Below are 25,607 nucleotides of genomic sequence, written 5' to 3'. Positions count from 1 at the left end.
TCACCTAAGCTTATGAGTTTCAGCACAGCCTGTTGCCGCTTGGCTGAGGCAGTACTGTAGTGCTTCCAGCTTGTAACTGATGTGGTGTTATCTGAGATGGAGGCTGATCATGAGGAGGAGGAGGAGGATGATGATGCGCAGGAGCTGTACACTGTGGGGGCAACTCTGACTGACATAGGGCCCGCAATCCTCGGTGTGGGGAGGATGTATTCTGTCCCAAGGTCCGACTGGGTCCCGGCTTCCACTATGTTTACCCAGTGTGCCGTCAGGGAGATGTACCGTCCCTGGCCACAAGCACTTGTCCACGTGTCCGTTGTCAGGTGGACTCTCCCAGTAACTGCGTTGTTGAGGGCATGGCAGATGTTTTGGGACAAGTGCTTGTGTAGCGCGGGGATGGCACACCGGGCAAAATAGTGTCGGCTGGGGACCGAGCACCGAGGGACGGCCACCGCCATAAGGTTGTGGAAGGATTCCGTCTCCACCAGCCTAAAAGGCAGCATTTCTAATGCAAGCAGTCGTGAAATGTGCAAATTTAGGACTGTGGCCTGTGGGTCGTTGGCTGCGAATTTGCGCTTTTGTTCAAAGGTCTGGGATATGGACAATTGAACGCTGTGGTGGGACGTGGACATGGACGTTGATGCTGTTTCTTGAGAAACTGCCATAACAAGTGAAGACTGAGAGGAGGGGGCATCTTTGCATGCAGTATGGACAGGGGATTGCCTTGCACGCACAACAGGGGCTTCTCTTACACGCACATCAGCGGAAGAAGCAGTGGTGACACCCGCTGACACTGGTCGTGGACCCTGAGGTTCGCCCCACAAAATCGGGTGCTTTGCTGACATGTGCCTGATCATGCTGGTGGTGGTCAGGCTGGTAGTTTTGTCACCCCTGCTGATGCTGGCCTGGCACATGGTACAAATGGCCTTTTTGGGGTTATCAGCAGAGTCTTTAAAAAAATTCCAGACTCTGGAAGACCTACCGGCTGTACTGGCAACGTCCCTCGTGTTGGTGTTACGGGGAGCGGTTGCCCGCCTTCTGTGTGCGGCCACCACACTGCTTCTTCCTGCCTGTTGGGGTACTCTGCCTCCCTTCCCCTGTGTGCTGCTGGCCTCACTCTGCGTGTCCTCCTGCCACATTGGGTCAGTTACTAGATCATCCACCACCTTCTCCTCTTCCCCTTCTGCACCACGGTCCTCCTCCTCACTTCGTGGCAATTGTGTCTCGTCATCGTCCACCTCTTATGACAAATTGCCAGCATCGCCTTCCTGTGGCCGTGGCTGTTCAAATATTTGGCCATCTCTACATGGGATCTCCTCTTCCACCACTTCAAGCGGAGCAGGCGACGGGCCCAAATATGGAAATGGACCAATGAACAGCTCTTCAGAGTGTCCAACTGTGGGATCAGTTGCTGTCTGATGACACTCGACATGGTGGGAGGAAGGAGCATCAGGGTGAGGAGGAGTATGCTGTCGAGACTCACGGCTACTAACACTTGACCATGTGGAAGACAGACCGGAGGTGGTGGTGCCCAGGTGACTGGAAGTATTATCTGCTATCCAATTAATAACCTGTTCACACTGATCAGTTCGCAATAGTGGTGTTGTTGTGTGCTTACCTAGTAATTCGGTCAAGAACTGGGAGCGAGAAGATGTGGCTGTTGGTTGTGGCACATTTTCACCTTTGCCACGGCCCTGTCCTCTACACGCACCATCACCAGAACGTCCAGTTCCACGTCCCTTGCCACGCGCCTTGCCCATTGTAAATGAAGGAGAATAGCTTGCACTCGCACTATCAGTGGCAAAAGGGTAATAAAAAGGAGATTAGAACAGTGGAAGAGGAAAACCACAGTTCTATTTCTCTGGCCTACACTAGAATCTTTTAAACAGATATATTTGTGTCTGAGCAGTCAGCGAGACACTGAAACGTTTTTTTTTATGTAAAAAAGGCAAAAAGGTGGATTACACCCAGATTTGAACCGTGGAAGAGGAAAACCACAGTTCTATTTGTCTGGCCTACACCAGAATCCTTTAAACAGATATATTTGTGTCTGAACAGTCAGCGAGACACTGAAACTGTTTTTTTTTCATGTAAAAAAGACAAAAAGGTGGATTACACCCAGATTTGAACCGTGGAAGAGGAAAACCACAGTTCTATTTCTCTGGCCTACATCAGAATCTTTTAAACAGATATATTTGTGTCTGAACAGCGAGACACTGAAACATTTTTTTTTTTATGTAAAAAAGGCAAAAAGGTGGATTACACCCAGATTTGAACCGTGGAAGAGGAAAACCACAGTTCTATTTCTCTGGCCTACACCAGAATCCTTTAAACAGATATATTTGTGTCTGAACAGTCAGCGAGACACTGAAACTGTTTTTTTTTCATGTAAAAAAGACAAAAAGGTGGATTACACCCAGATTTGAACCGTGGAAGAGGAAAACCACAGTTCTAGTTCTCTGGCCTACACCAGAATCTTTTAAACAGATATATTTGTGTCTGAACAGTCAGCGAGACACTGAAGCATTTTTTTTTTATGCAAAAAAGGCAAAAAGGTGGATTACACCCAGATTTGAACCGTGGAAGAGGAAAACCACAGTTCTAGTTCTCTGGCCTACACCAGAATCTTTTAAACAGATATATTTGTGTCTGAACACTCGCAGACACACTCAATTTTTTTTTGGGGGGGGGGGGGAATACCAAAAGGTTAATAAGACAGGTATTTGTACAGTCTGAATGAGGGGGAAAAAAAAAAAATTTAGATGGAGAAAAAAAGATTTTTCCTGGCCCCTGAGACCTGGGGCTAAGTCTAGCAATTTGAGCAGCGGTAGCACACAGGACTGTAATGCAGTGTTTGCTGGTATAACCACTACGTCTCCTATACAGCCTGCCTGCCTGCCTGATATTTGGGATGGATATTAGTCCTAAGAAGGACTGTTTGTTTGATTTTGCAGGCATTAGAGACCCTACACTACCTATTTCGCAGTGTAAATCTCTCCCTAGCTCAGCACCACTCTCCCTACACTGTCTGATCTGGAGCGACTATGTCCAAGATGGCGGCGCCCGGTTTTAAATACTCGAAGTGACGCTGTGCGGCCAGTCAATCACTATAATGCCCACAACCAACATGGCTGCGGCATTACAGTGACTGGCTGGCAATCCCTGCATGTTCATTGGCTCTGTAAAGAGCGCCAAATGTGCAGGGCGGAAACCCGAGCTCCCGCCCGAGTAACCCGGAAATGCTCGGTGCTTGCCGAACATCCCGAGTAGTGAGATGCTCCGGCGAGTACCGAGCAGTGTCGAGCATGCTCGCTCAACACTAGTAGAGTGGAATTTCTGCAATGGGAAAATTTGTATTCACTGAAGACAGATTTTACTTGTGAATTGAGAATGAAAGATCAGTCCTGGAGGAGAAAGAAACTAATTTTTCTGACACGCTATATTAGAAAATTTCTTATTTTTCACATGTACTATGAAAAAAATAGCTAGTTTTATGATATTTTAAAATTGATGGCCAAGCTTAGGATAAAACAGAACAAGGTATTCCAGCCTTTTAAAACAGCTGATGAACATGAATATTGAGAGTTTGAGCCCCTCGATGTAATATTTAGGGTAGCCCTATAAAGCTCTTTTAAAGTTTTATAGGGTCTCTCTGCAACAATCTTTTATGAATCATGGATTTTTTTGTGATTTCTGTATCCATCTCTAACACCTCTTTAACGATTGGCACACTAATCATAGCGGTACTATTATTAATGGGGGTGCTATTTAATACTGTGCTTGGCACTGGTAATTTGGGACATGTGGGAACTATTCTTCTTGGTAGGGTTCTCTTTGGCTCTACGAAGAATTGGCCTTTTTGCATCCCCCTTACCAATATATGACATAATAGTACGTCATGTCGGCTCTCAGCTTCTAAGCCCTCATCTTTGCCAGCTGATATCCTTGTTATTCAGCCGATTCCAGAGAACCTTTTAAATGACTCTCAATTTGTGACTACGGCAGTTACAGTCCGCGTCCAGGGGATCGTGCTGTTCTAACCGACCATTGACAACCCCATGATGAAAACACATGGCTCCAATGGATTGCCATAACAACTGGAGGTCTACTGAAGACCCCCTTTTCTATGATGATGGCACTCCCATGGATATGGCTGGCGTTTATAGAAGACCATGATTTTTGCTTTATACAGCAGTACTGTGGCATTACTGTGTACGGTGTAAGTGATCAGACGATCACAGTTTTAAGTATCCTAAGAGAACTAGAAAATACAGCAAAAAGTCATAAAAAATGTTTTTAAAACTATGAAAAAAATACAAAAATACAAATGTTCGAATCACCCCTCTTTATCCATATTAAAAATAAATAAATTTAAATATTTAAAAAATACACATATGTGGTATCATAAACTCTGATCTATTAAAATACCAGGTTAATAAACCCAATCAAAAAATCTAATTTCCAGATTTGTGGGTTTTTTTGGCAGCTGCAAAACTACAAAAAATGCAGTAAGAGGCGATCAAACATGATATATAGCCCAAAATGGTATCAATAAAAGCGTCTGCTCAGTATGCTTAAAAACACCATCAACCAAAATGTAAAATCTTACAGGTCTACATAAATAAAGAGCAATTTTTCAATACTTAAAATAAATCTGTGAACGTTTGGTATCTCGGTAATCATGCTCACTTGGAGAATAATAACACCAGGTCATTTTTACCATATAATGAACTCTGTAAATAAAATAAAAAATAACATTGGAGAATTGAGCTTTTTTAACTATATTTTACGACACTTGGATTTTTTTCCCGCTTTCCATCACATAATAAAATGGATGGTGTTATTTAAAACTGCATGGCTATGTGGATGGAAAAGGAAAAAAGTTGTGTTTTTTTTTTAAAAAAAGGCAAGAAAAGACAAAAGCTCGAAAACGGAAAGTCACCTGTTTAGGAAAGGATTAAACAGATGTTCACACACCAGTGAACCCATATTATTGGTAAAATCTCCCCATCTCCATGTGGCGGAGGAAACCCCACCCACATATAACTACCCAATGTCAAAGGATTTTTCAGGTCTTTTATTTGAGTTGTAGACTGAATGGGTAAGGGCCCCACCTCATTGGAATATGTATTGTGTGAGTCTACCCCTAATGAGAGCCAATATAGAAATAGCTCTCACTGAGGTGCCATCGTTAGCATAAAGCAGCTGCATCAATTTCTATGGGTTACCACGCTACATAATACTCCCACAAATGTGATCCACTGATTGCAAACAAGATGTGTTATTTTGTAAAGTAATTTTCCTATCAAATTCATTCAAGACAATGTTACAAAAATGAGTACACCCCAATAAAAATCTTTGGAACAAAACTAAAGGTTAGACTACAAAATTCAAATTAGCAATAATTCAACCACTGGTAAGTCTATCATGCATTACACAGGAGCCCAGCAAACAGGTCACTTTAAGAGGTCAATACTTAACAAAGAAAACCCCTTCCCATTTCATGCTGTCAGCAATGGCACCACATGGAAGAGAAATGTCACAACACCTGAGAAAGCATATACTGCCAGACCACATATCAAATATACGAGTTGGGGGTCACTTGGGTAATAGTGATCACAAAATAATAAGTTTTCATGTATCCTTTAATAAGATGTGTAGTAGAGGGGTTACAAGGACACTAAACTTCAGGAAGGCAAATTTCCAACAGTTGAGAGATGATCTTAGTGAAATAAACTGGGACGATATCCTGAGACATAAAACTACACAAAGCAAATGGGAGACATTTATTAACATCCTGAATAGAACCTGTGCACAATATATACCCTATGGGAATCAACATGCTAGAAATAGGAGGAAACCACTATGGCTAAATAGAGCTGTAAGGGGCGCAATAAGTGACAAAAGGAAAGCATTTAGAGAACTAAAGCAAGTAGGTAGTGATGAGCCATTAAATAAATACAGAAAATTAAATAAATTCTGTAAAAAACAAATCAAGGCAGCAAAGATTGAGGCAGAGAGAATCATTGACAGAGAAAGTAAAAATAATCCCAAATATTCTTTAACTACATAAATAGTAAGAAACTAAAAAATGATAGTGTTGGCCTCCTTAAAAATAGTCTGGGTGAAATGGTGGATGAGGATGAGGACAAAGCCAATATGCTAAATAATTTTTTTTCAACAGTATTTATACAAGAAAATCGCATGACAGAAAACATGATCGGTGATAACAAAAATTCTCCATTAAGGCTGTGTGCCCACGATGCGTTTTTTAAGCATTTCCACAGCGTCAAAAATGCTGCAGAAACGCTTAAAAAACGCATGGTAGAAGGCCAGCCATGTTCCCCAATGATAATCTGCATGTGCTGTGCTCATGCTGCGGAAATTTCCGCTGCGGATTATCATTGCGGAAAAAAACGCAGCACTACCAATTATTTTGCGGAAGCGCTGCGTTTTCGCCGCCATTGACTTGCATTAGAACCCATGCATTCCGCTTCACTAGATAAGCACATGCGGAATCCATGCGTTCAATGTGCGGATGGTACCCAGGTCTAGAGAAGAGGAGACTCTCCTCCGTACCTGGGTACCATAGAAAACTGTAAAAAAAAAGGAAAAAAATAAAAAATAAATATATACTTACCTTCTGGCAGCCCCCAGTGTGCTCCTCCTCTCATGCCGGCAGATCGCGATGGACTGGAGGACCTGCGCTGACGTCATAGTCATGTGACGGGTCATGCAACGCTGACGGCGGCAGGTCCTTCAGTGTACCGCGATCTGCCGGCAGCAAGGACCGAGCGAAGCAAGACACTGGGGGCCATCGGAAGGTAAGTATAGATTTATTTTTTATTTTTTGACATTCTCTCGGGTCACACTATATAAATCCATGCTGTTTGCATGGATTTATATCGTGTGACCAAGTTGTCAAGGACTTTCCAAGTGATGCTAAAATCGCTTGGAAAGCGCTTGTCAACCCGCATGCGGAAATGCAAGTGAAGAACGCTTCACATCCTCATGTCCCTGGCAGGAAAAACGCATGTACAATCCGCATGTGTTTTTTTCTGCCAGGGATGTGCAGAAAAGCTCAGGAAAAATCCGGAGCATTTCTGCATCGTGGGCACATAGCCTAAATGTCACTAGCTTCACCCAGCAGGAAGTATGGCGGCATCTAAAAATCACTTAAGTTGACAAATCCCCGGGCCCGGATGGGATACACCCGCGAGTACTCCAGGAATTAAGTAACGTCATAGAGAGACCATTATTTATAATCTGTAAAGATTCCATAATAACAGGGTCTGTACCACAGGACTGGCGTATAGCAAATGTGGTGACAATATTCAAAAAGGGGACAAAAAGTGAACTTGGAAATTATAGGCCGGTAAGCTTAACCTCTACTGTGGGTAAAATCCTGGAGGGTTTCCTAAGAGATGCTATAATAGAGTACCTGAAGAAGAATAACCTCATGACCCTATATCAACATGGGTTTACGAGGGACCGTTCCTGTCAGACTAATCTGATCAGTTTTTATGAGGAGGCAAGTTCTGGACTGGACCAAGGAAATGTAGTGGATGTTGTGTACATGGACTTTTCAAAAGCTTTTGATACGGTTCCACACAAAAGGTTGATACATAAAATGAGAACAATGGAGATAGGGGAAAATAAGTGTAAGTGGGTTAAGAATTGGCTCAGTGATAGGACACAAAGGGTGGTTATTAATGGAAAACACTCAGACTGGGTCTCAGTTAACAGTGGGGTACCACAGGGGTCAGTATTGGGCCCCCTTCTTTGTAACATATTTATTATTGACCTTGTAGGGGCATACAGAGTAATATTTCTATATTTACAGATGACACTAAACTCTGCAGGGTAATCAATACAGAGGAGGACAATTTTATATTACAGGAGGATCTATGTAAGCTAGAAGCTTGGGCTGATAAATGGCAAATGAGATTTAATGGGGATAAATGTAAGGTAATGCACTTGGCAGAGGAAATAAAATGTATAATTATATGCTTAATTGTAAAACACTGGGCAAAACTGTAACTGAAAAAGACCTGGGTGTATTGGTGGACGACAAGCTCACGTTTGGTGGCCAGTGTCAGGCTGCTGCTGCAAAGGCAAATAAAATAATGTGATGCATTAAAAGAGGCATAGATGCTCATGAGGAGAACATAATTTTACCTCTATACAAGTCATTAGTGCGACCACATTTAGAATACTGTGTACAGTTCTGGTCTCCGGTGTATAAGAAAGACATAGCTGAACTAGAGCGAGTGCAGAGAAGAGCGACCAAGGTTATTAGAGGACTGGGGGGACTGCAATACCAACTACGTCTGGAGGAAAGAAGGTTTAATCATAATCACAGATGCAGATTCTTTACTGTAAGAGCAGTGAGACTATGGAATTCTCTGCCGCATGATGTTGTAATGAGGGATTCGCTACTAACATTTAAGAAGTGCATGGATGCCTTTCTTGAAAAGTATAATATTATAGGTTATAAATACTAGATTCCTTGATAGGGCGTTGATCCAGGGAACTAGTCTGATTGTCGTATGGAGTCGGGAAGGAATTTTTTTCCCCAATGTGGAGCTTAGTGTTTGCCACATGGGTTTTTTGCCTTCCTCTGGATCAACATGTTAGGCTATGGGTTGAACTAGATGGACTTAGTCTTCCTTCAACTTTAAAAACTATGTTACTATGTTACTATGTTACTGTCATTTCTTTACACAAGAAAGCTGAAGGCTAAAAGAAGATCGACAAAGCTCCACTTACCAGTCAGATACTGTAGCAAAAATGATACAAAAAAATTAACAAAGATGGAACTGCACCCATCTCACAGAGACGTCTGGGTTGACCACGGAAGTTAACACCTAAATAGGATCAACTTTTGATGAGAAGGGTTGAGGGAAATCCACATGCAAGTTCACTACAGTTAGTTAAAGAATTTTTAACAAAAACAGGATAGCCAGACCCATATTCAAAACAGCTAAAACTTATAAGACTAGATTTTGTGGGTACCGAAAAGCTAATACATAATTTTATAACTACCACCAAAACAAGATAAAGCCCAAAAAAAATAATTATCAAAATATGTCCAAACTTTATTGATAAACAATAAATTGAAACAAATACAGAGAAAAAACATTAAAAGAACCCCATAAAACCCAGATAAAAATAAAAAAAGGGCAATGTGGTGAAGATAATAAATAGCATAAAGGTACACTAGAAACCAATATAATGGGGGCATAGGGAGCCATATAATATAATAGTCGTTGATTACAGAGACTGGGAATTATATAGTAAAACAAGAATGACTAATAAGTAAGATCAATCCCTGAGTAAATGGAGTATTAAAGCTATAAATAAAATAACCAATCATGTCTATAGATAGCTCAAAGAACCCATGCAATAGCACACACAGTAGATGAATGAAGTACATACAAAAACCTATACCTACTATATGCCATATGCCATCATAAATAAAGACCACACTGCCCAGTACCCCGACGCGCGTTTCACATGCAGCTTTGTGAGGGAGTACTTGGGCAGGTAGCTGCAGTACCTATAGCACATCTGTGTGTTTGGTCGCTTGTGCACCATTTAACACCATGTCTCTCACCACGGCTGGTGTCCCAGAAGTTGCACTGAGCATGACTCACAGCACATGATCCAATTGGATGCCAGGCGAGGTGAGGGAGGAAGGCAAGTAATGTCACAGCACACACACGTGCCCACAGGAGGCCGGGATCTCCATATTGGAGATGGGATAATGAATTGGAGAAGATTTATAAATAATAAAGCCAAAGATTGATAGTGGGCATAAAGAAACCATAAGCAAGCTACAGATACAAAGATGGGTATAAATAAAAAAATATATACATACATAATGCAATTATTATCATAATCGCCATCTTGTGGATAATCCTCATTATTAGATCTCTGAAAAAGAACCTGCAAAGAGAATACATGTAGATACAAAATAAAATGAAAAATGAATGAAAACTAAAACATAAACATACAAAAAAATAGAAAATTACACAAATAAAAAGAATTTATAATAATAATGAAAAATAATAAAAAATACCCACAAAATCTTTTGATGACACAAACAAAAAAGTGAGACATTAATATTACTATAATAACAGCAACAGTCAACAAAGGGACCAGTAAATAAGATACTATGTGAAGCATAGTGTAAAGATATGAATGTGTAAAATGCATAATGTTAATAGATAAAGATTACAAAAAGAAAATCAAAAAAATGCAAAATACATAGTACGAAAGTGCAAAGTGCAGGATGCAAAAAGAGTGCAAAGTGAAAAGTGCACTTTTTTTAATATATTCCCTCACAAGGACTATTATCTTTTTTTAGACTTAATCCAAGTATTATTTTCAATAATTAATGGACACATATAACTCGACGTCCAGGCACAAAGACTATTCTTGGTCTTCAATCTATTAAAAAATTCAGAAATGCAATAACCACATCATCCAGTTCTCAGAATCTATAAAGGCAACACACCAAAAATTAACATATAACCTAGTTAGGGTAGAAAGTAACTAGGTGACACAGATGAAGGACAGGGACCCAAAAACCCTGCAACAATGTTGACAAAACCTATGATCGGAATGATGCAAAACTAACAAGATCATTTAAGCCCTTAGGTTTAGTAGTATCCAAAACGGTGATCCACTTTATTTCTTTTTACTCTAAGAGTTTTTTCATTTAATCACAACTAACTCTCAGATGAATCTTGTTGATACCTTTAAGGTGCAAGAGGCGTCAATTGCCATTATAATGTTCCATACAATTTTTGGGATATTTTTTAGTTTTTCAATCTTATCTGGTTGGTGAATTTTTGCAGCGTTTTTGATGTCTCGTATGTGTTCAAGTCCCCTCACTTGAAGTTCACATGATGTTAGACCAATGTAGATGAGCTTACAGTGACAAATAGCCCAGTAGACGATGCCAGTTGAGCAACAATTGATGTGATGAACAATTTTGAATGTTTTAGAGTTTAAAGAATCGAAAAAATCAATTGTTCAATCCATTTGTGGGCAGGCACTACATGATCCAGATGGGTGACAGCCTCAATCTGGACCTCACGGTCTTGAAAATAACTGTGAAGGTGGTGGAACATAATGACTGCGAACAAGCAAGTCTTTTAAGGTTATTGAGCACCTAGCGGTTATGGAGGGGGTGGATGACATGATATTGTTTAGTACAGTGTCAGATATTAGAATCGGCCAATATTGTTTAAATATATTAGTAATTTCCCTCCATTGTGCGTGATATGGTCTGATAAGCCTTACCTGACTGTCAGTTTTTCGTTGGACGGGTCTCTAGAGTTGATCACGTGAAGTATTTTTGGCTCGATCATAACCTCGTTGAATAATGTCATTTATAAAGTGCCCAGCCTTGAATAGACGTTTGAGCTCTGATGATTTATCTTGAAAGGGACTTTTTGTTGAACAAATTGACCTGTCGGTATTGATTTAAGAACCTGTAGGGGATGAGATGATCTAGCGTTTAATATTGCGTTGACAGGTTTTTTTTTTATATAGATGTCATTTTTCAAGGAACCTTCAATCTCTTTCAATAGATTTTTCATGTTTTCCTCCCTCACAGCCTTGAATTTCACTAGGTTTTTTTGAGGGTTTGCATCAGTTCATGTAAAGAACATGCCTATAACTGTGAAAATTTGGTTTTCTTTTTAGTGTGAACCAAACAACAAATAGGACAAGATAACTGAAAACTTCAGTGTGCATAACTCTTCAACCCCCTAAAGTCAGTATTTTGTAGAGCCTCTTTTTGAGGCAATTACAGCTGCAAGTTGCTTTGGATAAGTCTCTAAAATTTCCACATCTGATCACTGGGATTTTTTGCCCATTCTTCAAGGCAAAACTGCTCCAGCTCCTTCAAGTTAGATGGTTTTCTCTGATGAACAGCAACCCCCGTCCCAGTCTCAAATTACTGACAGACTGAAACAGGCTTTGCTCAAGAATATCTATGTATTTTGCACCATCCATCTTCCCCTCGACTCGGACCATTTTCTATGTTCCTGGTGTTCTAGCGGTGATGAGATGTGTTGGTTTGACGCCAGACATAGCGTTTACCTTGAGGGATAAAAAGTTCAATTTTGGTCTCGCCTGACCACAGCTTCTTCCTCCATACATTTGAGGAGTCTCCCACATGTTTTTTGGCAAACTCAGAAAGAGCCTTACAATTTTTGTGGGTAAGTAAAGGCTTTTTTCTGCCCACTCTTCCATAAAGGCCACCTCTATCAATCAATGAACTGAACCCACATGTGAACTACGCCCAATGCTTTGTTCCCAATAAAGTGGTTCACTTAAGAGGGCGCGCAAGATGACCCCGTTGTGGTATCCCTTTCCTGGTGATAAAACTGATCCTTAAAAATGAAAAAATTGCGGGTGAGCACAAACAGTAACATAAGAAGAAGAATATCAATCAGATCCGAATCAAGGCTAATTGCGTTCAAATAAAAATTAACAGCTTGTAGCCCATCATCATTCTTAATCGAGGTATAAAGAGACTCAACGTCATGAGTAGCCATAATGATATCATGATGGAAAGAAATATCTTGTTACCTGGTTAGTAATTCAGTCGAGTCTCAAATGTAGGACAGCAGAGTACAGACCAACGTTTTTAAATAAGGGTCTATAAATTTATATACAGGCTCTTAGAGGCTGCTATTGCCTGAAACAATGGGTCGTCCAGGTGCCTCAATTAAATCTTTATGGACCTTAGGAAGAAGATATAATGTTGATATTATAGAGTCCTCAGTCTATAACCCTTCGAAGACATACTGTGGAATGATATTGTTTTCTCCACAGCAGACATTAAAATATTAAACAATTCATTCCTAAAGATTATAGTAGAATTTCTATCAAGTTTTTTATAGAAAGTTTGATCATTTAGCTGTCTGAGGTCTTCTTTGTCGTATCTAGACATTGGCCAAGCAAGTACATTGCCCTCTTTGTCTGCCCGCTTGATAACTATATCCTTCATGTCCCGTAATTCATTCAGTGCCCTTTGCTGTTTGGGATTCAAGTTATCATGTGAACGATTATTAGGAAGTGATCTCAAATCCTGAATAACTAATTTAATAAATAGTTCAACAGCTCGACAGGCAGACAGAGGGGAAAAGGGTTGATTGTTTCTTAATGTTAGGTGTAAATTTTGGATCAGAAGAGCCTTGTTATTCAGCAAGCAATGATTCCAAAATTGTAATAGCCTCATTTTCTTCAAGTGATGCTCCATAAAAAGAATTTGTATCAGGCTTAAAAAATGTCTCTTAAGGAGCAGTTTCCGGCTGAACAAGTGAACATCCTTGGTGGCCGTAAAGTAATCAAAGTTGGCCACAGGAGAAAAAGGTTAGACCTAAACTTAAAACCTATGGTAGAGAGGAAGGGAAAGCATCAATGCACGCTGGATGTGCACACCAATCATGCAAGTTAGATGCCAGAGTAGAGGGGGACCTGGATATGGGCAGACCTGGATATGGCATCTTTCTTGCATATTTCTCCCATTTGCATGGGTTATCATCGTGCAGGTGCCTATATATATCACGTTCCCAATATGTCCTGCCATGGATAGTGAAGGCTGGTCGCCTCACAGGTTATATCCTAACAGGTACTTATTTTGTTGCATGTGACCCCATGTGTTTGATATCTATTTTTTCAACACATTCTCCTCCAGGGACGACTGGAATTTGAGTCTGTAAACACCATTGCCATGGGATATATTCTGGCTGTATATGCAATCTATATGACCCTCTAGACACGACTAGTAGTACCTTTTTGACCCTACTAGCATTTATACCTTAGTAGGATATGGGTTTGATGTACATTTCTATTGTGGGGATTCTTTGCCATTGCTTGTTCTGTATTTATTAATTGAAGATATATTTTCTCATTGTTTGAACTAGCATTGTGTGGACATACCTGTTGTATGGTCAATCGGTTTTTAATGGTTTTTGATTTTCACGTTTGTGTCTACTGCATTAATAAACTTTTGTACATTTTTCAACATTTGATATATAATCTTTTGATGATTGGTGTGCACATCCGCCGTGCATTGATTCTTTCCCTTCCTCTCTACTATATGTTGTTTTTTTCAATGCTGGATATAGCAACTGTTACTGAACTGTAATTATATACTGTACATATTTTTTATATATGGTGTTCTGGTGCACCCCACCACTACTAGCTATACAACTAAACTTAAAACCTCTGACTGATCATTGGCAAGTAATTTATAAGAGAGGTTGATTACTTTTAGGTGGTCCTCATTTTGTGGCAGTATTTCAAATTTCTATCCGTCCACTCAAATTTAGACCTGAGTCGTCCTCCATGATGTGAGGATCTGAGGCTGTGGGTTGTAATAATCACCTAGGCCAGTTAACAATGCAACTATTTTTTATTCCTTACATCCATGGTTTTACAACAACTTCAGGTAAATGGTCAAAATACACTGCTCAAAAAAATAAAGGGAACACTCAAATAACACATCCTAGATCTGAATGAATGAAATATTCTCATTGAATACTTTGTTCTGTACAAAGTTGAATGTGACAACAAAATCACACAAAAATCATCAATGGAAATCAAATGTATTAACCAATGGAGGCCTGGATTTGGAGTCACCCCCAAAACTAAAGTGGAAAAACACACTACAGGCTGATCCAACTTTGATGTAATGTCTTTAAAACAAGTCAAAATGAGGCTCAGTATTGTGTGTGGCCTCCACGTGCCTGTATGACCTCCCTACAATGCCTGGGCATGCTCCTGATGAGGTTGGGGATGGTCTCCTGTGGGATCTTCTCCCAGACCTGGACGAAAGCATCACCAACTCCTGGACAGTCTATGGTGCAACGTGACGTTGGTGGATGGAGCGAGACATGATGTCCCAGATGTGCTTAATCGGATTCAGGTCTATAGCTTCAATGCCTTCATCTTGCAGGAACTGCTGACACACTCCAGCCACATGAGGTCTGGCATTGTCCTGCATTAGGAGGAACCCAGGGCCAACCGCACCAGCATATGGTCTCACAAGGGGTCTGAGGATCTCATCTCGGTACCTAATGGCAGTCAGGCTACCTCTGGCGAGCACATGGAGGGCTGTGCGGCCCTCCAAAGAAAAGCCACCCCACACCATTACTGACCCACTGCCAAACCGGTCATGCTGAAGGATGTTGCAGGCAGCAGATCGCTCTCCACGGTGTCTCCAGACTCTGTCACGTCTGTCACATGTGCTCAGTGTGAACCTGCTTTCATCTGTGAAGAGCACAGGGCGCCAGTGGCGACTTTGCCAATCCTGGTGTTTTGGGGCACATGCCAAGCGTCCTGCATGGTGTTGGGCTGTGAGCACAACCCCCATCTGTCGACGTCGGGCCCTCATACCACCCTCATGGAGTCAGTTTCTAACCATTTGTGCCGACACATGCACATTTGTGGCCTGCTGGAGGTCATTTTGCAGGGCTCTGGCAGTGCTCCTCCTGTTCTTCCTTGCACAAAGGCGGAGGTAGCGGTCCTGCTGCTGGGTTGTTGCCCTCCTACGGCCCCCTCCACGTCTCCTGGTGTACTGGCCTGGCTCCTGTAGCGCCTCCAGCCTCTGGACACTACGCTGACAGACACAGCAAACCTTCTTGCCACAGCTCGCATTGATGTGCCATCCTGGATGAGCTGCACTACCTGAGCAACTTCTGTGGGTTGTAGAGTCCGTCTCATGCTACCACGAGTGTGAAAGCACAACCAACATTCAAAAGTGACCAAAACATCAACCAGAAAGCATTGGTACTGAGATATGGTCTGTGGTCCCCACCTGCAGAACCACTCCTTTATTGAGGGTGTCTTGATAATTGCCAATAATTTCCATCTATTATCTATTCCATTTGCACAACAGCATGTGAAATTGATTGTCAATCAGTGTTGCTTCCTAAGTGGACAGTTTGATTTCACAGAAGAGTTTGATTTACTTGGAGTTATATTCTGTTGTTAAGTGTTCCCTTTATTTTTTTGAGCAGTGTATATATCCATCTGAACTAACAGTCCTTCCGAGTTCACAAGTTCCACTGTCCCTGTACCAGGTGATACTCACTGTCTCCCAACTTTTGGTTGACTCACAGATTTTGTATCTCCCCCCAGTATAGTCTGTAGCCACGGTCCACGCTCCTCCAGGCGACAGATAACGAGATAGAAGCCCATGTTTCCAGCAGCAACAGTCCTTAAGAAATTTCATCTAATCTAGATGGCAGATCCTTCAACTGTAGCATGTTTATCAAGGCCAGCTGGCAAACGATCTCCAAACTCCGTAGGCCATCCATCCATAGGCTCCAGGACCTCAGTCATAGATCTTCATCCTCGATGTGACTCCATCAACTCTCTGACTGAACATGTGGCTTATTCCTCCCTTCCTGGGATTAGCTGCCTGAATGCACAGAAGTGTTCACACGCTCCACCCCAAAGCTAACTGTGCATTAGTGGAGGTATTTTTTCTCAGGCCAAACCCATCACCTGGGACTGCATGTGAGACTCCCTGTGGTGACAGCTCCACTGGGTCTATTTTCCCCATCCACACAATGGGACTAGTGGCTGGGAGAACAGTGGCTTAAGGCCCCTGAGATACTGATTAGATTAATGGAATGATTGCTTTACATTTACCTTTAGTGATCTCCTGTCTGGCCTTATGTATACATAAGATCCATCCTGCATGACTTCCTCTGCTTACTTGCAAAAAGAACTTCGGCACTCCATACATGAATAGATAAGAAATATTGTATCTAGACTAATGTCACTTTGAAAAATGAAGGTTTTTTGCGCATAATTTGGCCAATTTATGTGTGCCCATCAACCACGACAAGGTCACCTTCGTATGATGGGAAACTACGCTACGCTACCACTGGATATGCCAGTCTTGGGCTGTAAGCCTGTATGGACAATATGTCTCTGCTTGGGCTTTTAACCTACAATGTATGGGCTGGTAGAGCTAGTTAAAACCACCTGTGACTGAATGGGAGGGACACATGGTCAGAAAAAAGGCTGTCAAACTTCTAATAGTGTGAACACGTACCTGCTGCAATGCTCCAGGAGCGGGATCCCAAAAATGATTAATAGAAAAAAAGAGAGGGGTCGCTCACTGGTCTATTCAGGTGCTCTGAAGAAAAGAGTAATCTCAATTGCAAAAAGAACTTCGGCACTCCATACATGAATATATAAGAAATATTGTATCTAGACTAATGTCACTTTGAAAAATGAAGGTTTTTTGCGCATAATTTGGCCAATTTATGTGTGCCCATCAACCACGACAAGGTCACCTTCGTATGATGGGAAACTACGCTACGCTACCACTGGATATGCCACTCTTGGGCTGTAAGCCTGTATGGACAATATGTCTTTGCTTGGGCTTTTAACCTACAATGTATGGGCTGGTAGAGCTAGTTAAAACCACCTGTGACTGAATGGGAGGGACACATGGTCAGAAAAAAGGCTGTCAAACTTCTAATAGTGTGAACACGTACCTGCTGCAATGCTCCAGGAGCGGGATCCCAAAAATGATTAATAGAAAAAAAGAGAGGGGTCGCTCACTGGTCTATTCGGGTGCTCTGAAGAAAAGAGTAATCTCAATTGCAAAAAGAACTTCGGCACTCCATACCGGTCACAGGTGGCATATCCAGTGGTAGCGTAGCGTAGTTTCCCATCATACGAAGGTGACCTTGTCGTGGTTGATGGGCACACATAAATTGGCCAAATTATGCGCAAAAAACCTTCATTTTTCAAAGTGACATTAGTCTAGATACAATATTTCTTATATATTCATGTATGGAGTGCCGAAGTTCTTTTTGCAATTGAGATTACTCTTTTCTTCAGAGCACCTGAATAGACCAGTGAGCGACCCCTCTCTTTTTTTCTATTCCTCTGCTTACTGTCACTGAATGGAAACGTTGATTCTTGAGGCTGAACTGACGAGCAAGCAAATCTCTAATAAAACACAACAATAAGATTGACGTAACCCGTGCTTTGTGCAGGAGAAAGTCTGCATTCCTAAGAGCCGCAGACTTCGCTCTACGTCCATTGGTTCAATTGTCTTTAGAACAAGGTCAGCTCCTCCCACATGGTATGGTGATTGCATAAAAAACGAACCATGGAGGAACCTTCACAAGAGGAGACTGAATCATGCCTTCATTGTGATCTAGAATGTGATCTAGAACACATGTGGCGATTTTGATGACATTTAAAAACTTGATTATTTTTAGAATCAGACATAATGTGACACTGAGTCACTACTCACAGACAAACCGTGAAACAAGGTAATCAGGAGGTCCGAGTTCAGACACCAGGAGGGCTTGTAGTACACAGGGGCAAGACAAAGGCATGGTTAAGTAAAAGGAGGGTAAGTCAAGATAAGGGGATAACAGAAATGGATAGTTCGAGGCTAAGTCCAGGGTCAGGTACCTGAGGTCAGAAAGTGTCAAGAGCAAAAGGTATAAAACGCATGAATAGTCAAAGCAAATCCAAGGTCCGGCAACAAGATCAGGAAATGAGACACAGAGTAAAGCACACCCATCACTGAACAAAGCTACAACTGACAATAGTCTGCTCATAGCTAGCCAGCTAAATAGCTAGCAAATTAACATGAATGAGAAACACTGGGAGGAAAGCCCACAGGCCCAGCAAGATTAAGCAGAAAGGCTGTCAATCAAAATGCTGGCAGCCCAGCATGCCTCAGCAACAGATTGAATGATTGGGCTGTCACTCACAATACTGACAGTCCAATATACTCCAGATCCTATAGGGCAGCTGAGCTGTTGCTCCCAGCATCCCTAGGCCACAGTGAATGATGAAACCATGACATATATCTCGGTTGAATTTTTTCATTTTGAATTGTTCTTCCCAGTCTTGAAAATTATTAGTGAGCTTCTTTTCAAAAATATCAATAGCATCTTTAAATAATTTTTGTTTCAACTCTTTTGGCACCTCTTCAATTTCATTCTCCAATGTATCAAGATGTCGTTTATGCAGGCCTATCAGAAGATCTAACATTGTATGTTAACATATTTTACAGGACTCCACTGCTGTTGGAAATTGGTATCTTCAACTGGAAATGATGGGAAAACCTGAACATGCAGGCCTTTAGGTGTTATATCTTTATTAAAGTATTGTTCCAGGGAGGCTTTATTCCTCCAAACCCTTATCCGTCTTTGTAAAAGATTTATCACTCTAATTTGTAATTCTCAACACTGCTGCCGGGGTGGGTCCGGCCCCGCACCAGATTCTTTACCGAAGACTTCAGATAATTTCGTAACCCAATTCATATCACGACTTCAAAAGTGCATACCTGGGCCTAAATCCACCAAAAACAGTACAATTATTAACCAAAACTGGAAAGCCAGACCCATATCCAAAATAGCTACATTTTATGACTAGATTTTGGGGGTACTAAAATCCCAATCCGTAATCCTATAACTACCACCAAAACAAAAAGGATAAAGTACAAAAAAAATGATTAAAATATATCCTAACTTTATTGATAAACAATTGATTTATACACATACAGAAGAAAAAAACATTAAAAGAAGCTAAAGAAGTAGAAATCTAAACCGGGGTGAGTGTTTCCTGTGACACAATATGGTGTACACAGCAAAGGAATGGCATGTGTGGCACCCTGCTGTTCACAAGTCCCACAGGACCCAAAAGGGTGCATGGATGGACTTCCAGGTCTAGAAGACTTGGTGCTATCCTTAAAAATCATGGAAGTCATACAAAATACTAGATTTTGTATACTAGATGCATTATCATGCATGAAATGATCTCGATGGTCCAGATGGATGGAGCGGAGGATGGCTGGTTGATGGGCACCCCATGCAAACACGGCTACGGCGCTAACAAGGAGGAGGTGGAGTATGTTTTGGGCTGGAATCATGGGGAGAGAGATTGTCGGCCCTTTTAGGATCCCTAAAGGGGTAAAGATGAACTCCATAATGTATGTTGAGTTTCTCAAACAGCACTTCCTGCCATGGTTCAAGAAGAAGAACCGTGCATTCCGCAGCAAGATCATTTTCATGCATGATAATGCCCCGTCTCATGCTGCACATAACACATCTGCATCTCTGGCTGATATGGGCATAAAAGGGGACAAACTTATGGTGTGGCACCCATGCTCCCCTGACCTCAACCCCCTTGAGAACCTCTGGAGCATCATCAAAAGGAGTGTCTATGATGGCGGGAGGCAGTTCACATCTAAGCAACAGCTCTGGGAGGGTATTCTGTCCTCATGCAAAACAATTGAAGCAGAAACCATCCAAAACCTGACAAATTCAATGGACGAGAGAATTCAGAAGCTCCTTTCGAACAAGGGGTCCTATGTGCAAATGTAACATCACCTATAATAAAGTTTTGAGTTGAAAACTGTTTGATTTCAGTTTGTAATAACCTGCTAATGCTTATCATTTCAAAAATGACCATTTTTTTGTTCTTTATTAAAATGAAAAGGTTGAAAACTCTGCTGTGCATAATAATTTGGAACATGCATTTTGAGTGCAGTTTGAGTTTTTTATTTTTTTAAAAATATACTGTTCTCATAGGCAGTTTGTACAAAAACCTTTCAATTGTACTCTAATAGTTATTTGACTGGAAAATTACAATGACTGCAATTCATATAGGTAATTTGGGAAAATCTGAGAAAATATTATTTGCATAATAATTTGGAACACAGTGTAGTTTGCTAGATTACTGTAAAAGAGCCATTCAAGGTGGTGGCCACAGTTTATATTCGGAAAACCTGATGACAGGTTCCCTTTAATAGGTCGCAAAAAAAGCATCAAATTGAAAACTCATCTAGGAACTTTAATCCAAAATGGGGGGGACTGGAATGATAAAAGTTAATGTTCATGAATCAGTCTTAAAACATTTAGATGAGCTAGAACAAACAGAAAGACAACTTTTAAAGTGGCACAAAACAAATTGAGAATAAGGTTCAAATACTAAAGCCAATAACACAAAGCAAGTTACTCCAGAAAACGGTAAAAACAACAATGACAAATTGGGGCCAACGTTGCACTTACTTGCAAAACAAAAATCACAAAATGTCTCAAGGGGGATGGAAAACATTGATCCCAAATTTGGCAGAGGTGGGCGAAACTGGAGTAAAAATGGTAAAAGTCTCAATTTTTGGAGGGCAACCCAGACTTTTCAAAGCGATTTATGCCAGAATTCTGGCGTAATCACTTTGAGGAATTGGGCCCTAGTCTCAACTTTAAATTTGTCAGATCTATCATGAAAGAGGAAGAATGAGAAGTTTCTTGTTAAAACCTTAGAGTTGGAATCATGCAAAGGTCCCTTTTTTGCACATTATTTTCAGGGGTACCATCATTTCTGTCCAGGACTATTTCATGAGTCTAATTTTTTTTTAAATTCTGTGGAAGCAGGGTTGAAAAGCAATGTCTGACTTTCATTTGTTCATTTTCATAGATTTTTAATTTATTATTACTTTTGTCAGATTCAAGTTATTTCTGTGACCATTGTGGGTTTTTCTTTCATTAAACGAGGGGTACCAACAATTTCGACCACGTGTGTATATATCCTAAAATCGTGTTTGCTTTTGCGGCTGCTGCCTGACATTGAGTACTGCTGCTCATCTTACTTGTAACCAGAATACCCAAGTCCTTCTCCTGTTCTGTAGTCCCGAGTATACTCCCATTTAATGTGTATGAAGCAAAAGGATTACTCCATCCTATGTGCATTACTCTACATTTATCTACATTAAATCTCATTTAGCAAGTTTTTGCCCATTCAGTCATCTTATCCAGATGAAAAGAGGCCCCACACACTTATGTGGGGTAAGCACTAAGGATGAGAAGGTCTTAAGCTATTTGAATTCAGCCGATTAAATTGAATTATTTTAGGAAGATAAATTTGCAATGCTTATTTGGTGAGAATTGAACCTTATTGTGCCCTGAAGTTTTTCTAAATATACTGTAGTGTTTAAAAAAAAATGTAAAATATACTCACTTCTTTCTAACCTTTTCTACGCAGCTCCCTGCCCAGAAGATCAGTCCAATACAGTGAGGACCTGGCAGGGAGCTGCACAGAGGAGGTGAGAAGGTGAGGGCCAAGGAGTGGTGAATATAACATTTTTCATATTTTTCCTCTAACCTCTTCTTAGATCTCAAAAGAAAATAAAGAAATATAGAAAAAAGAAAAAGGTAACAATAACTTTTGATGAATATTCTGTCACAAAAAGCAATAAAGTAGTTACAAAACATGCTCATAGTTTTGAGATTTTTATTGTTTTTAAGGTTTCGACAATTTATGCCAAATTGAAAATGATCTTTCTGGTCATTACATACTGTATATAGCAAGTTGACATTTGGGGAATCTATCTAATGACTTGTATATAATCTTAGTGTAAATAAAAAGAACATGCAACATTCCTGGAGTGCGATTAGAGTGCTCATAAACCCAGCGATGCCCTCAGAAAAGAACCCATGTGTACAAGTCACGTACAGAACTTCCACTGATGTCACAAGATTATGCACAGCATATAACTATAGTTAACTAGTCAAATGGGGATTTAACAAAAACATAAAAATACATAATTAAGAGTCAAATCCAGAAACATATAGTAGGTGGGAACAACACATAAAATCATAAAACAAAACATGTAATGTCATTGACTGTTATAATGCCCAGGACTTGAAGAGCGACCAAAATGGTGACCAGTCTGCAAACGATGTCCTATGAGGAACGGTTACAGGATTTGGGAATGTTTAGCTTGCAAAAGAGAAGACTTGAGAGGAGACTTAATAGCTGTCTACAAATATCTTAAGGGCTGTCACAGTGTAGAGGGATTAGCTTTATTCTCATTTGCACAAAGAAAGACTAGAAGCAATGGGATGAAACTGAATGGGAGGAGACACAGATTAGATATTAAAAAAAAAAAATTTGACAGTGAGGGTGATCAATGAGTGGAACAGGCGGCCACGAGAGATGGTGAGTTCTCCTTCAATGGACGTCTTCAAACAGAGGCTGGACAGACATCTGTCTGAGATGATCTAGTGAATCCTGCTTTGAGCAGGGGGTTGGACCAGATGACACAGGAGGTCCCTTCCAACTCTACCATTCTATGATTCTATGATTCTTGTGATCACCAAAAATGAAGAGATTTTATGCTGGACTTTTTATTTAAACTGAAAACTTCCTTCAATTCTGGAACAGTTTTTTCTTCTGTGTCACTGAGTTCCAAAGTTTTGTTCCTCGGTAATAAAGAAGAAATTTTTCCCTTTAACCAACTGGGTGTACAGCACAGAACTTCTCAGCGGGACTGGCCACCTTATGATTGGCCAGTGTCAGAGAAGAAAGAGTAAATGCCCAAAGAGAAGATCTATGGTGTACTCCCCCTAGTAGAAGTAATAATTTGCACTTTTATTTCCAGGGGGCATAACTTTGAAAATGTTCCAAAACTCAGTGGAGAAACGCCAATTGGAGAAGATACTCAGTTCAACCTCTTTAAGACATCCATCGTACACATGTACGGAACAACAGGAAGTGCGTTCCCACAAACTGCCTTTCCTGTATAGTATGATGATTTTGCTTGCTCACAAACAAAACTGGTAAAAATCATCAGTGGTTGTCAGCTATACAATGCTCAGCATAAAAGAGAACACCCCATTTGAAAAGTAAGAGTTTAATCAATATCTCACTGAATACAAGAACAATTTTCAAAATTGACAAGACTGAGTTTCATGGAACATCTTTTAACTCATAACACGAAAGTAAGATTGATAATAACTTTCATTACCAAATCTTCAGTTTTACTCAAATTAGTTGATGCAAAAATGAGCACATCTCACATAAAAAAACACTACATCTAGTATTTTGTATGACCTCCATGATTATTAATGACAGCACCAATTTTTCTAGTCCTGGAATAAACAAGTTGGCGACATATTTCAACATCTGCCGTTGTCCATTTTTCAGGAAAGAGATCTTTTGAAGCCTGGATGCTGGGTGCAGAGTGAAGACATATTATCTCTTCAGAATTTCCCAGAATTTCACCCTGTTCATCTTCAGAAATTCAACAGATGTGTCTTTTGTAACATTGTACTATTGGAAAAGTGCACGTCTACCAAGAGCACGAAGTGATGGTGGTATCTTCTCTGTTACTTTAGAGTAGCGCATCTGTGATTTCAAGAAACTGTCAATAACATAAGGTCACTGCCACCACTATGTTTCACTGTAGACACCACGCATTTAGAAAAATGAATTTAGAAAAATGCCTAGTGCCTACAGTGAAACATGGTGGTGACAGTGTCCTTACATGGGGCTGCATGAGCACTGCTGGTATTGGGGAGCTACATTTCATAGACATCTCATCTTTGAGCAGATATCATCTAATCATGGACTGACAACCGAAAGCCTCCTGATAAACCTAAAATGATGGAGGGGAAATGCGTTGAGGTACAGGATGTGATATAAGTACTCAGGATGCATGCTGATTGTATTCTTTGTAGAAGAAATTCTCTGTGGATCAGTGGCCAGTACTCTTTAGCATGGTTGTCTTCTTTGCATAGTCATCTGACTATTGTCAATGTGCATAAACTACACTAGATCTATACCAATCACTATACCAGCGCTACCTAGGTGTATTGAAGGACAGTCTTTGAGGAACGGGGGCGTCACTTACGTAATGTATAAGGTGCCAACCTCCATGGACAGGTAGGGCCACTGTAGTAAGGCGTAACAGGGAGAGCATATCCTCCATTCTCCCAGTGTCCATTAGATTTGATGAGCAGTTTTATATTCATTGTTGTTATATTCATTGTTATTTAATGGATGCATTTGACACATATCTAATGGTATTTATACATTGTTTTTTATATTTTTTTAAAATATAAGAATAAATATTATTAAAGGAATTTTGATTTGTTATACTGTATCAGTGTTATGTCACTATCACATTTTATCATCAGAGTTTCATCAGTGATTTTCTTGTTTGAAAAATTAAATAAATAAATTACAAAATTTCTTACAGTGGCTTGCGAAAGTATTCACCCCTTTAGCATTTTTTATGTTTTTCTACCTCACAACCTGGAATTTCACTGTTTTTTAAGGGTTTGCATCAGTTTATGTAAAGAACATGCCTACAACTGTGAACATCTGGTTTTCTTTTTATTGTGAAGCAAGCAACAAATAGGACAAAATAACTGAAAGTCAGTACTTTGTAGAGCCTCCTTTTTCAGAAATTACAGCTGCAAGTCATTTTGGAGAAGTCTCTATGAGCTTTACACATCTTGAAACTGGGATTTTTGCCCAATCCTCAAAACTGCTCCAGCTCCTTCAAGTTAGATGGTTTCCTCTGGTGAACAGCAATCTTCAAGTCTGACCACAGATTCTCAATTGGATTAAAGTCTGGGCTTTGACAAGGCCACTCCATAATATTTATATGTTTCCCATTAAACCACTCGAATGTTGCTTTAGCAGTATGCTTTGGGTCATTGTTTTGTTGGAAGGTGAACCTCCGTTCCAGTCTCAAATCACTGACAGACTGAAACAGGTTTTGCTCATGAATATATCCCTGTATTTCGTATCATCAA

The 25,607-nt window shown here is 40.5% G+C and overlaps 1 long non-coding RNA gene across 1 annotated transcript in view; it reads left to right on the top strand.

The window, feature by feature from the left end:
- The window catches only part of LOC141165380 (uncharacterized), a 96,770-nt gene extending 71,830 nt beyond the window's left edge, over positions 1 to 24,940 (top strand). The window contains exons 2-3 of the long non-coding RNA XR_012251151.1: positions 22,178 to 22,217; positions 23,992 to 24,940. This is a non-coding gene — a long non-coding RNA (uncharacterized lncRNA). The remainder of the gene's footprint in view (positions 1 to 22,177; positions 22,218 to 23,991) is intronic.
- Positions 24,941 to 25,607: the final 667 nt, after the last annotated feature.

Source organism: Phyllobates terribilis, unplaced genomic scaffold (assembly GCF_046119375.1).
Source record: "Phyllobates terribilis strain yellow unplaced genomic scaffold, ASM4611937v1 Scaffold_11__3_contigs__length_659146591, whole genome shotgun sequence".
NCBI classification, from domain to species: Eukaryota; Metazoa; Chordata; class Amphibia; order Anura; family Dendrobatidae; genus Phyllobates; species Phyllobates terribilis.
Note: the sequence above shows the minus strand (reverse complement) of the source record. Positions and strands in the feature narration are given on the sequence as shown.